Below are 13,413 nucleotides of genomic sequence, written 5' to 3'. Positions count from 1 at the left end.
GCTGAGCAGTGAGCAGTGAGTGCTGAATGCTGATTACACACTACACAATGCTCGAGTGCTGGAGCGCGTGAGACGACGGCGGCGGCGGACCGATGTCGCACGAAACGACGTGTCCGTGCGTGCGCAGGTCTGCGTGTATTGTGTATTCGAATTTCAAGAATCGACGATAAAATATTAATATTGTATTATTATATTGTTTAAAATTAACGTCTGTCGACGGCGGGTTAGGTTGGGCAACGGTGATAAAACGGTGGTCGGTGAACGATAGCGATATCGCTCGCCGTGTACTTTGTTTCGATATCGCCGCCCAGTGATAGCACGATCGACGGCGGCGACAGCGTGAAAAGGAAAACAACAATCATATCCCACGTTGTCTCGCCGCAATATCGTCCCGTTACCGGGGGGAGGGAGGAGGAGACAGCGTTTTCGCCGCGACAAAACGTTCCAGCGCGGAAGGAACGACGGTGCGCTTCATCCCCACTCGCCCGCGAACCGGCTAGCCGAGTCTTGTGTGTGCGCGATTGTAAGTCGAGTGTTCCTGTAGCTACCGACCGACGACCGTCGCCGCCGTCTTCGACGTTGCGGGTTATTACCTTATTACCATTTATCACCGCATTGCCGTACTGGTCGTATGGCGAAGGCGGCCGGGCGGCGCGCGTAGGTGAGAATGGCGCGGCAGTTCCGTTGTTACAGTCGGACCCCGTGGGCACGGTCTGTCGATTTTGCCGATATTTGAATATTATCGATTATATTCACCGAAGTGTGCCAATAACTAAATTACGATATCATTATTAATATTATCTAGTACCTACTTTTTTTCTTTTCTATTTCGCCAAAAAATAGGTATATGGCACTCACACTTGATAATCAATATGATTTCTATAATGCATTTGTACCAATTTTTATCTACATAACCATACTATGTCGTCCTATCAACAGTTTTCTGAAAAATGTTAAAGCCCTTACACAATATGTACCTACCGGCTACCCTACGAGTTTCTAGTTTTATTTTCGAAACAATTTTACTGCTTGACTAGTAGATATTTTATACAAAACGGATACGTTGTATTAATGTTAACTTATGCGCATACAATTATTTTAGAACTAATAAATTGTATGATTAATAGGATATAGAGGTACTGAAGAAATAAATAAATGCAAGTTCCATGTTTGGAGTAGGGCAATTAGGGCATTAGGGCAAAAAAGTCAATGGATATTTTTATTTGTTTTTTTTTTTTTTTTTTTTTTTTTAATATTGATCGAATGACAGATACTTATCTCAGTATTGTGTCAATTATTGATGCTTAAATTGCTTGTATTTGTTTGAAAATGAGTTCAGCATATTATTTTATATAGAATTAATGGTTGAAAAAGCAAGAAATTTACTCATCTTAATATCTTATTGCTGTACTGCCTAAACCTGTATAGATTTCGACTTTCGAGTGACCTAGTTAATCGTCATTAAGTAATTAACTAGCTCATCTGTTAATTTAATTGTAATATATGTTGAAATTCGAATTGAATAATGAATCATTTTATTCGAAAAACTATTCTGAGCTAAACTCTATTTTCAGAATATTTTTTACCAAAATACCAACTGTAGATCATTTCTATTTCTGTTATTGTAATTCACTAATATAATGTATTAAACTTGAACTAATTTTTAGTAAAATCATTGCATATTTTATAACCTATAAAGTATAGGTGTTGTTAATTATCTATACATAAATAATTAATACCTACATGCAAATAAAAAACTTTGTACCCCTTTTTTAGTTTAATATGAGATATGGTATAATTAAAATTTAATAGTACACTATTTTACTATTAAATTTTAATTTTAAACATCATATTATAATAATATTTAAGGTTAAGGCAATTATAAGTAAAATACGAAAATAGACCAAACACATAATCTGTCTAGTAAAATAAAATTTAAATAAATGTTTACTGAACGAAGATAATTATTATGAATTATAAAAAACAGTACTCTAAATACTGCACTTATTATTTGCTAATATACAAAACAAGACATGTCACATGTATTAATATGATTTAAAAATAGTGATAAATATATTATCACTATTAGCTATTTCTCATTGTAATAATTAAATTATTATACTTAATTGTCTATATTTTTACTGATTTTGAGTGGGCCATCCGCATACATATATTTCTTTTTTCCTAACACGCGCTCATTACCACACAATGATGATGCAATAGCCTACTGCTGCAAGTCTGCAAATCGTATTACAATAAATTTATAATAATGTTTACCTATGTAGATATACGAGATATACCAAATTAATTATTAATAAGTAATAACTAATAAGATTACTATACATCGACTCGTGACCCAAAAAAAGGAAAGTAGCCTACTATCTTCTAAGTTTTGGGACAGTCCATCCCTAAATTTATAAATGGACAATATAGCATATTATAAATTATTGCTTTTAACTAAACTTTAACACCAACGTACTGCTTAGAATGGGATGAGTAGCTGGTTATCACTATAAACCAATATCAAAAAATTAGTCCTAACTCTTAATATATTGAAAACTTTATATTATGAATAATAATAATAATATTATATCTGTCGATAAAAAGCCTAAAAAGGTCTCAGTATCTTACAATTAAAATTGTTTAAATTACAACGAATAATAACTAGAATTAGTAATTATTAACTAGAATTTTTGTCGAAAACTATTGTGTGTTTCGTAAATAGATATTCCCATTACTTTTGCTGCTATTTGTTTTTGTTACTTAGTAATTCACAACTTTTTTCTTTTTTTTCAGATTGTAATCGACGGCGCCGTGGGAACCGCTTGCACATTACTTCCACGACGCCGCCATCGTTTATTTGAAGTAATTCACAACTAATAACATCGAAAAGTGGGATTTTTGGATTTTACTATTTTTGATCTCCTTAAAATACCAACACTAGATCAAATTTACTACTTGAAATCACCAAGATTTTATTCTGTTCTTAAAAGTGTCGTCAGACACAAAAATTACCACTATAATAGGTACACACATCAACACATGACACACATTATAATTTTCAAAATCAATAATAACACGGATATATACGCAAGTCGGCATCAAAACATACTATTGAACTACTTACTGAGTCCAAAAGTCGACCCGATTTTAAAATCTCCAAGCATTTGCCGCTTATATGTAGATACCTAATAATTAATTATAAGACAATCGGGCGGCTTCTCAGCACCCTTTATGGAAATATATTATTTTATATTGTATTATTTTTCTGTCATATTACTGGTACATGTCATAACTCGTAATAATAAATAATAATAACACAACATAATAAATTGTGATACTGTTCTGATCAACTACTGGTACCTATTATAGAACTCTTCGTATATAGTTCACAATTGTGATTTTTAGTATGCATACAAAAAAAAATTATGCATAAGTATATAATAATTCAATAAATTTTATTAGAACTCAAATGTACATACTACATACGCATAATTTGAGGTTTAAATTCAAATTTAAGTAGGTACTTTCAATTAATGTCAACAATTGAACATTATATATACCTGGAATTAAATTATAATAATATACAAGTAATGAGTACACGTCGAAACTTTGCGATTTGGAAAATGGCAATTCCTTAGGTATTTGTTTACAAATTACTAATAAGTATACCTATATGACATATGTTTATACAGAATGTATCACAATTATCTGACACATGCAATTATAATTTTAATATTAAATTCTATAATACACTATATGTATACCTATTGCAGTACTGCCTAAATGTAAATACGGTATATTTAGCGTGACGGATATGAGCAAGTTAATGAAAACGATTAACTTGAACTAGACTAAAGTCAATGTTAAAAAATAAATTAATAGTCAACAAAAATATTTATTAATCCTAAAAGTTGATATACTTACCTATACATGTATAATTAAAAAATATTATCTCTGATAAATTAAGTTGATTCATTTTCTTTAACCCCCCCCCCCCCCACAAGTTAATATTTAGAATTGGTATACTGAATATAACATGACATTTTCTAAATAGTAAATATATATTATTACGTTAAACGCGTAAACTATACATTATATCCTCTTTTTATTACATATTGTATAATGTATATAATACAAAAAAATGTGTAGTATGTAATTGATCTGTTGTAAAGTTTAGATGTTCAAATTATCGAGTATAGGTACTTCGTTATAGAGTAAGAAAATATTTTTATATGTATAAAATACAGCGATATAGGTAAAGTTTCAAGTACCCACGATTACCACGAATAATATTTTTATTACCAAAATTAAAAATAATTAAAATGGTTAAAGGTTTTTCAAATGTTATGTATTTTGAATATTATAACATGTATATAAAATGCTAATATACCTAAATAATTGGTAAAAATGTCAAGAATCTACGGTTATTAGTTTTTGAGATACAACAAAAACAAAAAAACAAAATCAATTTTATTAGTTTTAAGTAAAAATTCCTGAGTTTATAAAAGCATTTTTTTCAGGTAATTTTGAACCTCCTGTCCTCCTCAAAAGTACCAAACTAAATCCAATTTTCTAATAAAAATTATCTTCAAAATTAAAAATTCAATTTTTACAGTCCAAAAGGCGATGACAAACAGAAAAAAACACATTTAATTGTAAAATAAAACATTTTTCACCCAACTTAAAATCTAAAATAATTAATTAGATTTAGGTACCTATCTAATTCATTTTAACTACAATTTTAAATATGTAGGTAGGTATAAATATGACTTTAAATTTTAAATTTAGTTGAATTGAAAAAGTTATAAAATATAAAATATTACAGAGAACATGATTTTAGCGATTAAATAATTAACCACGACGGAAAATAAAGAAAAAAACCGAGGAAGTTATATTCAATAGCCAAAAAGATATACCTAAGTAGTAGCAGGTTTCAAGTTTACCTCGTTATTGAGTAGATCACTGTAATAGATGTGTTAAATTTGAATTAAATGATAAATCATTCCATTCGAAAACGATTCCGAGTAGAAATCGTGTATTTATCTGAATGCTTATATAGGTATTGAGTGTAGGTATTTCATTTTTCTATACTAGTTAAACAATATGTTGAACTAATTTTTGCTTATTAAAGCATAGTACATAACTATTATAATGTTATAAGTGTTATAACACTTATAACTATAAATCTCGGAACTTAATGTACCTACTTATTATTTTTACTACCTACTCACAATTTTTAAAAATACAATTGTTTTGTCAACAAAAAAAATTATATTTTATAAATTGTACTAAATATTAATTAATAACCTAACCTAATCAATGATACAAATATACAATAATAAATGCCTTGTGAAAGCCCTCAAAAAAAAATTTTTATTATAAAGTATTTTATATTTATTGTCAAATTTTCAAATTATAATATAAGTATATCATTAATCATAAAATATGTTCTGAAAATGATTAAATTGAAAAATATGCTTCTAAAATCACAAAATCATTAAATAAGTAAAAATATGTATTTACAAACTTTTAATATTATTTTCGTGGAGTCGTAGAATTAATTTCAAGCTAACTTAGCAATAAATCTAATGGCTCAAAATTCATACAAGTGTAATAAATTCCGAGACCTAGTTATAATACTTTTCATTATAACATCACAGTCCATAGACCATAAATATTATTGTTAACTTGTAAATAATAATAAATTATTATGAAAATATAATTTTATTCAATTTTATAATGTTACCAAATTTTGTATAGAATATTATTTATACTACTATCTTATATAGGTTCACATTTATTAATTTTTATAGTATCAACAGCTATTTATAGTTTATAGCGTTTACCTAGGTATAAGTTTTGCTGTGTATTTGCACTACTTTTGATTAATTTATAAATTCTGAGGCTTCTGAGCTACTATACAAAAAAACTCCACCACGCGCATTTCTAAATAGTAAATAATATAATGAGAAACTGTTTCAAAAGATAATAATATCATTTGTGGCTTGGCGTGGCGCGTTGGCTGCTACCAGTCGCGGAATGCGACTGAGAGTAAGTAACGGCCACAGCTACTAGCTCCCGGATGGGTGACCACTCGGGATCATAGTGGTTAAAAACCTTGCCACACATACACGTGTTTGCTATCAACCGTAACAATCATAAAAAAATACAACCTACCGTACCAACCTACAACGTAACCCTTACAAACAGCTAATGGCCCTAGTTGCCGGGCTTAAGTTCAATAAAAAAAAAAAAAAAAAAAAAAAAAAAAAAAAAATAATATCATTAATGTCTATAATATTATCCCGTGGAAAGCGAACTATTTTTAATAGATGTGAGTAGGCAACAGTATTAAAATTTACACTATCGGATTATTGGTATCTTAAGTATGTATCTATTATTCATTTTTATATTTATATTATATCATGGTGTAAATAGATTATTAACGGTGTCCAGTAACCAGTGACATTCACTGTGCCTCCAACGCGTTAGACTATAAAACAACAAAACTTGTTTGTAATATCCATGTCTTAACAAATTAGGTAGGTACACACCCAATAATTATTCACACCTTTATAAAAGTAAAACTTGTTTTTTTTTAGATTCAATCGAAATATAGAATATATCCTCCAATTTTTAAGAACCTATTCTTCAATCTCACCGTCTTAGCTCAATGGTGTACTTATTTAATATTTTTAAGGAATCGTATGACAAAAAAAAAATCATTTACAGACTCGTGCGGAAAAAATTATAAATACTGAAATTTTACTCAGGCTTTTTCTTAAAACATTTTACACTGCCTAAGATGTACCTACACGCCGTAACAGTAAAAGTTATAGTAATATACCTAAATATATATTTGTTAAACATAAGAATTTAAAATCATACTTTATTAAAACAAATTACTTTGGGAAATAAATTGACTTTATGTAAGAAAATTATATTTCCATTTATTAAGTAAACCAAATTCAGATACATAAATAAGCATAATTTGTTAAAATATTGCTTAATTTTTATTGTCAAGATAACAAGGATTTCTACAATGCAACCACTAGAAAAGTGTGCAACCGACAAAATCAAGTCAGAATAAAATTATGCTTTACAGCTTTTATTGAGTTTGATTAATAAATCCTAGCATTAAAACAACTTAAGTATACTAAATAAGATATTAGTGTATTAGTTTATTTATAAATATATTTAGTCGTGAGTTTTACCCAGTGATTGAACTTTATTAGTAATATATACCACATACATACTTCATTTATAATAAAACCATTTTCAAATTCAAGAATTTTTAATAGTTAGAAGTTAGAACATTATGATTTAGTTAAATAATTTAAAATTATCAATAAATACCTTTAAATTATTATTTATTACATATAATTTAAAAATATTGTACTTCCGTGAATACACATAATTCTGTCTCAGTTCATTAAGAAGTAAGAAGTTGTGATTCTATATAAATCATTTAAAAATTAAATATTCAATTTTATAAAATGATCATTGCTAGATGCTTTTAATGAACATTGAGTCAAAATAATAGAATCATTGATTTTATATTATTAAATACTGTTTTTCAAATTTATATTCTGAAGAAGAAAATATTTATTTTTTTAATTTTAACATAATTTAATGAACAATATTTTTGTATTTTAATAGTTAAAATTTTATTTTTAAAACAATATATTATAATTTTAATAGCTAAAATGCAGGTATACCAGCAGGTATAACCTAGCTTAAGTTAACTTGAGGTAATTAATTAGTAACTATATTATAACAAGCAATATCTGAAATTTCTAAATTTATTGAAGTATGTGTACATTAAATATTTCAAAATATGTTTAATTATCTATGTTTTATTAACTAATAATTTTATTAAACTAAACAAAAAAGTATTTGTATAATATTGTTCAAATACCTCTAAAAAATATTTGCATGTATATTCAATTAATACAAATGACAACAAGTAATTAAATATGTATTCCGAGTAAATGTGATTAGTATTTTTAATAAGACTAGTAATAATAATATATTGCATGGATCTATTTAGCAGGTTCTTTTTATTTAAAATTTTTTTAATCAATAATGTAAAGTAAGATTTTCTGAATGTTTATTTGATTAGTTTGTTACTATCTTTCTTTTGAATCTACAAATGAAACTTTCAAGTTAATTTCTTCTTAACATAACTACCAGTTTTAAATACCAGTATAATGTAACATAACAAAAATATAAATATAAATAGTAACTTTTCAATGCTTAAATATATTTTATTAAATCATAATTTATTAAAATAGTTCTACTCTATAAATCTATCATAATGTTAACATTTTTGTTTTATCTTAATATTAATAAGGAAAATAAGTCATAATATTTAATAAAAAAAAGAACTATAGTTAGTTTCTACATAATATTTATATATATTATATTATATATATATATGAATGAATAAGCATATTAAAAATAGCAACCTATTATACTCTTTATATAACTATCATTTTAGAGACTAGATAACATTTTTATATCACAATATAATAAATATGATTAGTCTACATTTTAAGTCTCTGTTAGTATTTAGGTGCTGTCTAAAAATAAGCTATTCCTACATTTTTCACAGACAGAAATATAATTGTTTTTCATAATAACTATTCATTGTCATAAATATATATAAAATTAAATAACAAATTAATTGTTTATTGAAATAAATACATATATAATTAATGAGTATTAGAAGATTTTTCTGTAAATGCTGCTGCTGAAGTTAATACTATACCAGCTGTCTGAGGTTGATGCTGTTGTTTTGAAGATGGTAATTCTGACCAGTTTGTATTAATTTCACGTTCTAATCGTTTATATTCCTTAAAGAAAAAAAAAATTTTACACTTAGTCAAATTATAGCAAAAATAAAATTTAAGTTTAAAACTTAAATTAAATATTACAAATTGTGTAGTATTTAGATTTAATTGATTTACCTAAAATTTTTAATTCATTTGAAAAATATATAACCTAATAATCTTTATAAAAATTTGTAGATGAACAATGAAATGGTTTACATAATTACTAGAAAACTGAACAAATGATTATTTTGTTTATTTTAAAATCTTTAGTAGGTTCACTACTCTGTGTACATTCTAGCAACATTGTTTTAAAAAATTGTTTAAGTTGTCAAAAAAAAAAAAAAAAATTAAATGAAATTATTCTAAAACACAGAAAAACTATATAATTAAGATTTTTATAGTTAAATAAAACATACATATTAATATTATAATTAATACCTAATATATCTTAGTCTTAAATAGATAGATGCTGAACATTTAAAAAAAATTTAAACGACTTTTAAAGATAAATATACCGAAAAATTAAAAGTTGTTTTTATAATATCCACGTTTTGTTCACTATAACATTATTAAATTTTATACTTGTCAATAAAAAAAAAAAAATAAAAAAAATAAGATAGGTACCCTATAGAAATTTTATTCTTGGGCCTAAAAAAACATAGTTCCGCCACAATAGTTATTAATAAAATTTCAGTAGTAAATTCAAAATACCTATCAATAATAGATTAAATTGAATCATACCTATGCTTTAAAAATTAATTCAAGATAATTGGAAATAAATTATAAGTAAATAGGTATCTATAAAAAAAATATATATCTATTATATACATGTTGGATCTAGTAAAAAGTATAAATCATAATGATGCTATAAGGAACAATTAAATATAGCAATAATTGAGCAATAGCAAACAAGAAAATAATTAAATAACATTAAGAAACTATCTATTATTATTTATTAATAAGCTGAAGTAAAACAACTATTTATTTAATATCTATTGGCTACTATGGACAATTTAATGCTCACTGTTTATATAATAGGTAATATTTATAATTTATTCTTTTAAGTGCTATGAAAATATAAAAGTTTCTGGCGTTGTTCCAAATTATCACACATAGACTCCAGACTTCTTTAAATAACAGAATAGGTATATTTTTAAATAAAATACTTGCCAACCATGTGTACACTTTTTTCTTTCTCAGAGACATCAAAAAGAGTTATATAAATACACCTCAATCTAGCAATGCTTACCTTAATAGTTTCTTTATCACGAGACGCTGCTATTGCTTTATTCAAGGTACTGTTACGTTGCAAATTATACCAGCCAATGTGCATTACTCCAAATCCCACTATAAACATGAGAACTTCCTTGTTGCGAAAAACAAACTGTTTTAAATTTTCTACAGCCATAATGATAGTATTATGTATATTATATGCGATTTCCAAAATATAATGGATTAATTAATATTATTTGCAATGGCGCATGCAAACACATTTAATATAAATCACGAATTTCGATTTATTCCTCTCTTATAGTAGTACAACACACATCCGATTTAGTAACTAACGAACCGCGTAATAAATGTTGCAATCATGTACATAATTTCTAAAACTGAAGTCTGACATACAAACAATCGACATTCGATAAAAAATGGTTGAAATAAAAATAAAAATCACTATCACGGGTTTAAGGCACGAGTGCACGATATCATCGAGTGATAACTTTTTCCGAAACGTAATAGCCAATAAGCGTAATAATAATCATATTTTATTGTTATCACATAAAACTTCAAAATTTCATCACATTATTGAAATTTACTACGTTAACTCTAAATCTCTTGAAGCTTTCAGAGTTTAGCACGTATTTTAAAGTGGTCATGACAAATTGTGATAACATGAGTTTAATATAAAAATTTAAATAAGCCATTAAGTATTTGTAATTATTAGTAGCGTCATTTCAGAATGTTGTCTGGAATGTTGTCATTTGTCTTGCTGAAGTGTCAATACATTTTAATGACAAATGTAAACTATAAAGAGCATTTATATTTTATGGTCTACAAGAGTCACAGATGCATATACTTTATCAAATTTATACCATTCACGTACTCACGTCCTATATTTCAAGTTTTAATATTTATGGTTAATTATATAAATATAATAATTTCAATAAATAGTTAAATGAAGAAATATAAAAACAATAAAAAAAATTAGAGCTTTAGATAACAAACAATAATTGTTTGTTTTACAATTTGTTCATTAGAGTACATTCCAAGTCCAACGTATAGATCATGCTATTGAATATATAACTGACAAAATACATTCTATATTTTACAATAAGTTGCATTTTAATTTTTATTACCCAACTTTGATAAAACTGTTGGCATATTGGCTAGTTTAAGTAAAATACAGATTATTTATTTTATTTTGTACTTACATAGCTATATATGTATATATCTATAAGTTGCTTGTTGTAAAGATTTAAAAAATACATTTTAAGTAACATTAAAATGTTGATTTGGTAAATTATAAGCTAAAATTAAACATTAAAACAACTATGAATTTTCTATGCTTTTTTTGTGCTTTTCTATATTCCATTATAATTTAAAATGTTATATTTGTATATTATGTTGGTCTATGAAAAGTTAATTTTTAGTCAAGTACATCAATATTCTTTAGTTCATTACCAAAATAATCAACAAGAATTTCACGATGTAAATAATGAAAGTGAACTGTAAGTAAATATTGACATTGTTCATAAAAATAAAAGGTTTTTATACTAAAGAGTCCAAGATATTACCTGCATATTATAATTGTATAATTATTTATTGAATTTAGAAATAGTATAATTTAATGGTTTATATTTGTTTTAATGGGGCATAAATTTTGCCCTGCAGTAACAATTTATGAAGAAATTAATCAGTGGCTAGTTTAAACATACTCCTTCTTAAAAAATGAGAAATATAAAAAAAATCTTTTAAAGATAATAACTATTTAAATCCTATAATAATCTTTAAATTAATAAAATACAAATTACTATTAAAATAAATATAAACATTTAAACTGGGAAAGTGGGAATTGAATGTTATTAAAATAAATGATTTTATAATTATTGAAATGAATGACTGTAGATCATGATGAGCCTTAAACTTTTATAATTTCATCATACAGATATAATTGTGAATTATTGATAATTGATGTAACCTTTATCGTCAAAAACAATAGTACTTATAGAGCTTTTTCATAATTTTATTAATTGGAGGTAAATTTTAATGAATCAGAAGCACATTAAGCATAATACTATAATAGTGGTATTAAACAGACTTTTACTCCTAAGACCAAAAGATTTATGATATTTAGTTAAAGTTAAGTTAATATTTTACCTAGATTTAGAATGTTAAATAATATTTTTTACTGATGCATAAGCATAAACAAACATTTTTGAAATAATACATTAAACAAATTATAAACAAAATTAGTATTAATTATATTAGGGTACTTTAATATAAATTTAATTAGCTTGTTAAGTGTTATTTTTAGTTTGTTTACATAAATTTCATAAGTACAACCCTAAATATTAATTTAATTGCACAATTGAAGTATAAATATTATTTTTGATTGGTTTTCCTTAAGTATAGTTTCAGATTTCAGAAGACATACATTTTTTAATGAATTAGTTGTAATAAATAATCTTAAATAAGTTTTCAATATTTTTTCAAGAGGAAATATTACTGTGTTATCAGCAAAGTTAATTATTTTCAAATCAATATTAGTATTACAGTATAATCAATTAATATAGGTATATATAATATAAAAAAAAAGTTCCCTCTAGTACTTCATGATTAAAATTAAATTTATCATTAATTTTTACTATATTTGATATCTGTCATTTGAGTAAAAACTTTTTAAATTATTTTCAGTACCACATATATCAGTATAGTTTAATTTCTTAAATAGAAATTCATGATTAATCATTTTTATAATAATAATTATTATCTAAAAATATACTTGCCCATAAATTTATTTATTTGATTTAACTTCTCGTGTATATATTTATTTACAAAGAAGTGAACATCTTAATTTTTTTTTACATAAATATTATCTTTAATAATATTTTCCATATTAATAAAAAAATGTTGAATTCATCTGTTATACTGGTGCAATCACTCAAAATGTAATTATTTATTTTTTAATATTTTCAATATCATTTTTTTTTTTGTGATTTACGTGCAATTTTGTTTTTAATCTGTCATGTTATTTTTTGATTATATTGATACTTTTGAAATAAATTTTGACAATATATTTTTTAGATTAATTTTAGAACAATTTTTTAAACATTTTATGTTTATTTCTTAATTCTTATAGAGATAACTGGTCTATTTGTTAAACTTTTTTTATACTTATTTAGAGAATAGGAAAATGATGTGTAAGGGTTAGTGTTAATTAGTCCATTTCAATTAAGGATGATTTCATACAATTGTCAATATCATTTGAAATTAAAACATTAACTCAATTTACAGTATTAATAATATAATTTAATAGCTTTAAACTTATTTTTTTTATTATTATTCATACTCAAAA

This window comes from Melanaphis sacchari, unplaced genomic scaffold (genome assembly GCF_002803265.2).
Source record: "Melanaphis sacchari strain LSU unplaced genomic scaffold, SCAv2.0 Contig64_pilon_pilon, whole genome shotgun sequence".
Taxonomy (NCBI): domain Eukaryota; kingdom Metazoa; phylum Arthropoda; class Insecta; order Hemiptera; family Aphididae; genus Melanaphis; species Melanaphis sacchari.
Note: the sequence above shows the minus strand (reverse complement) of the source record.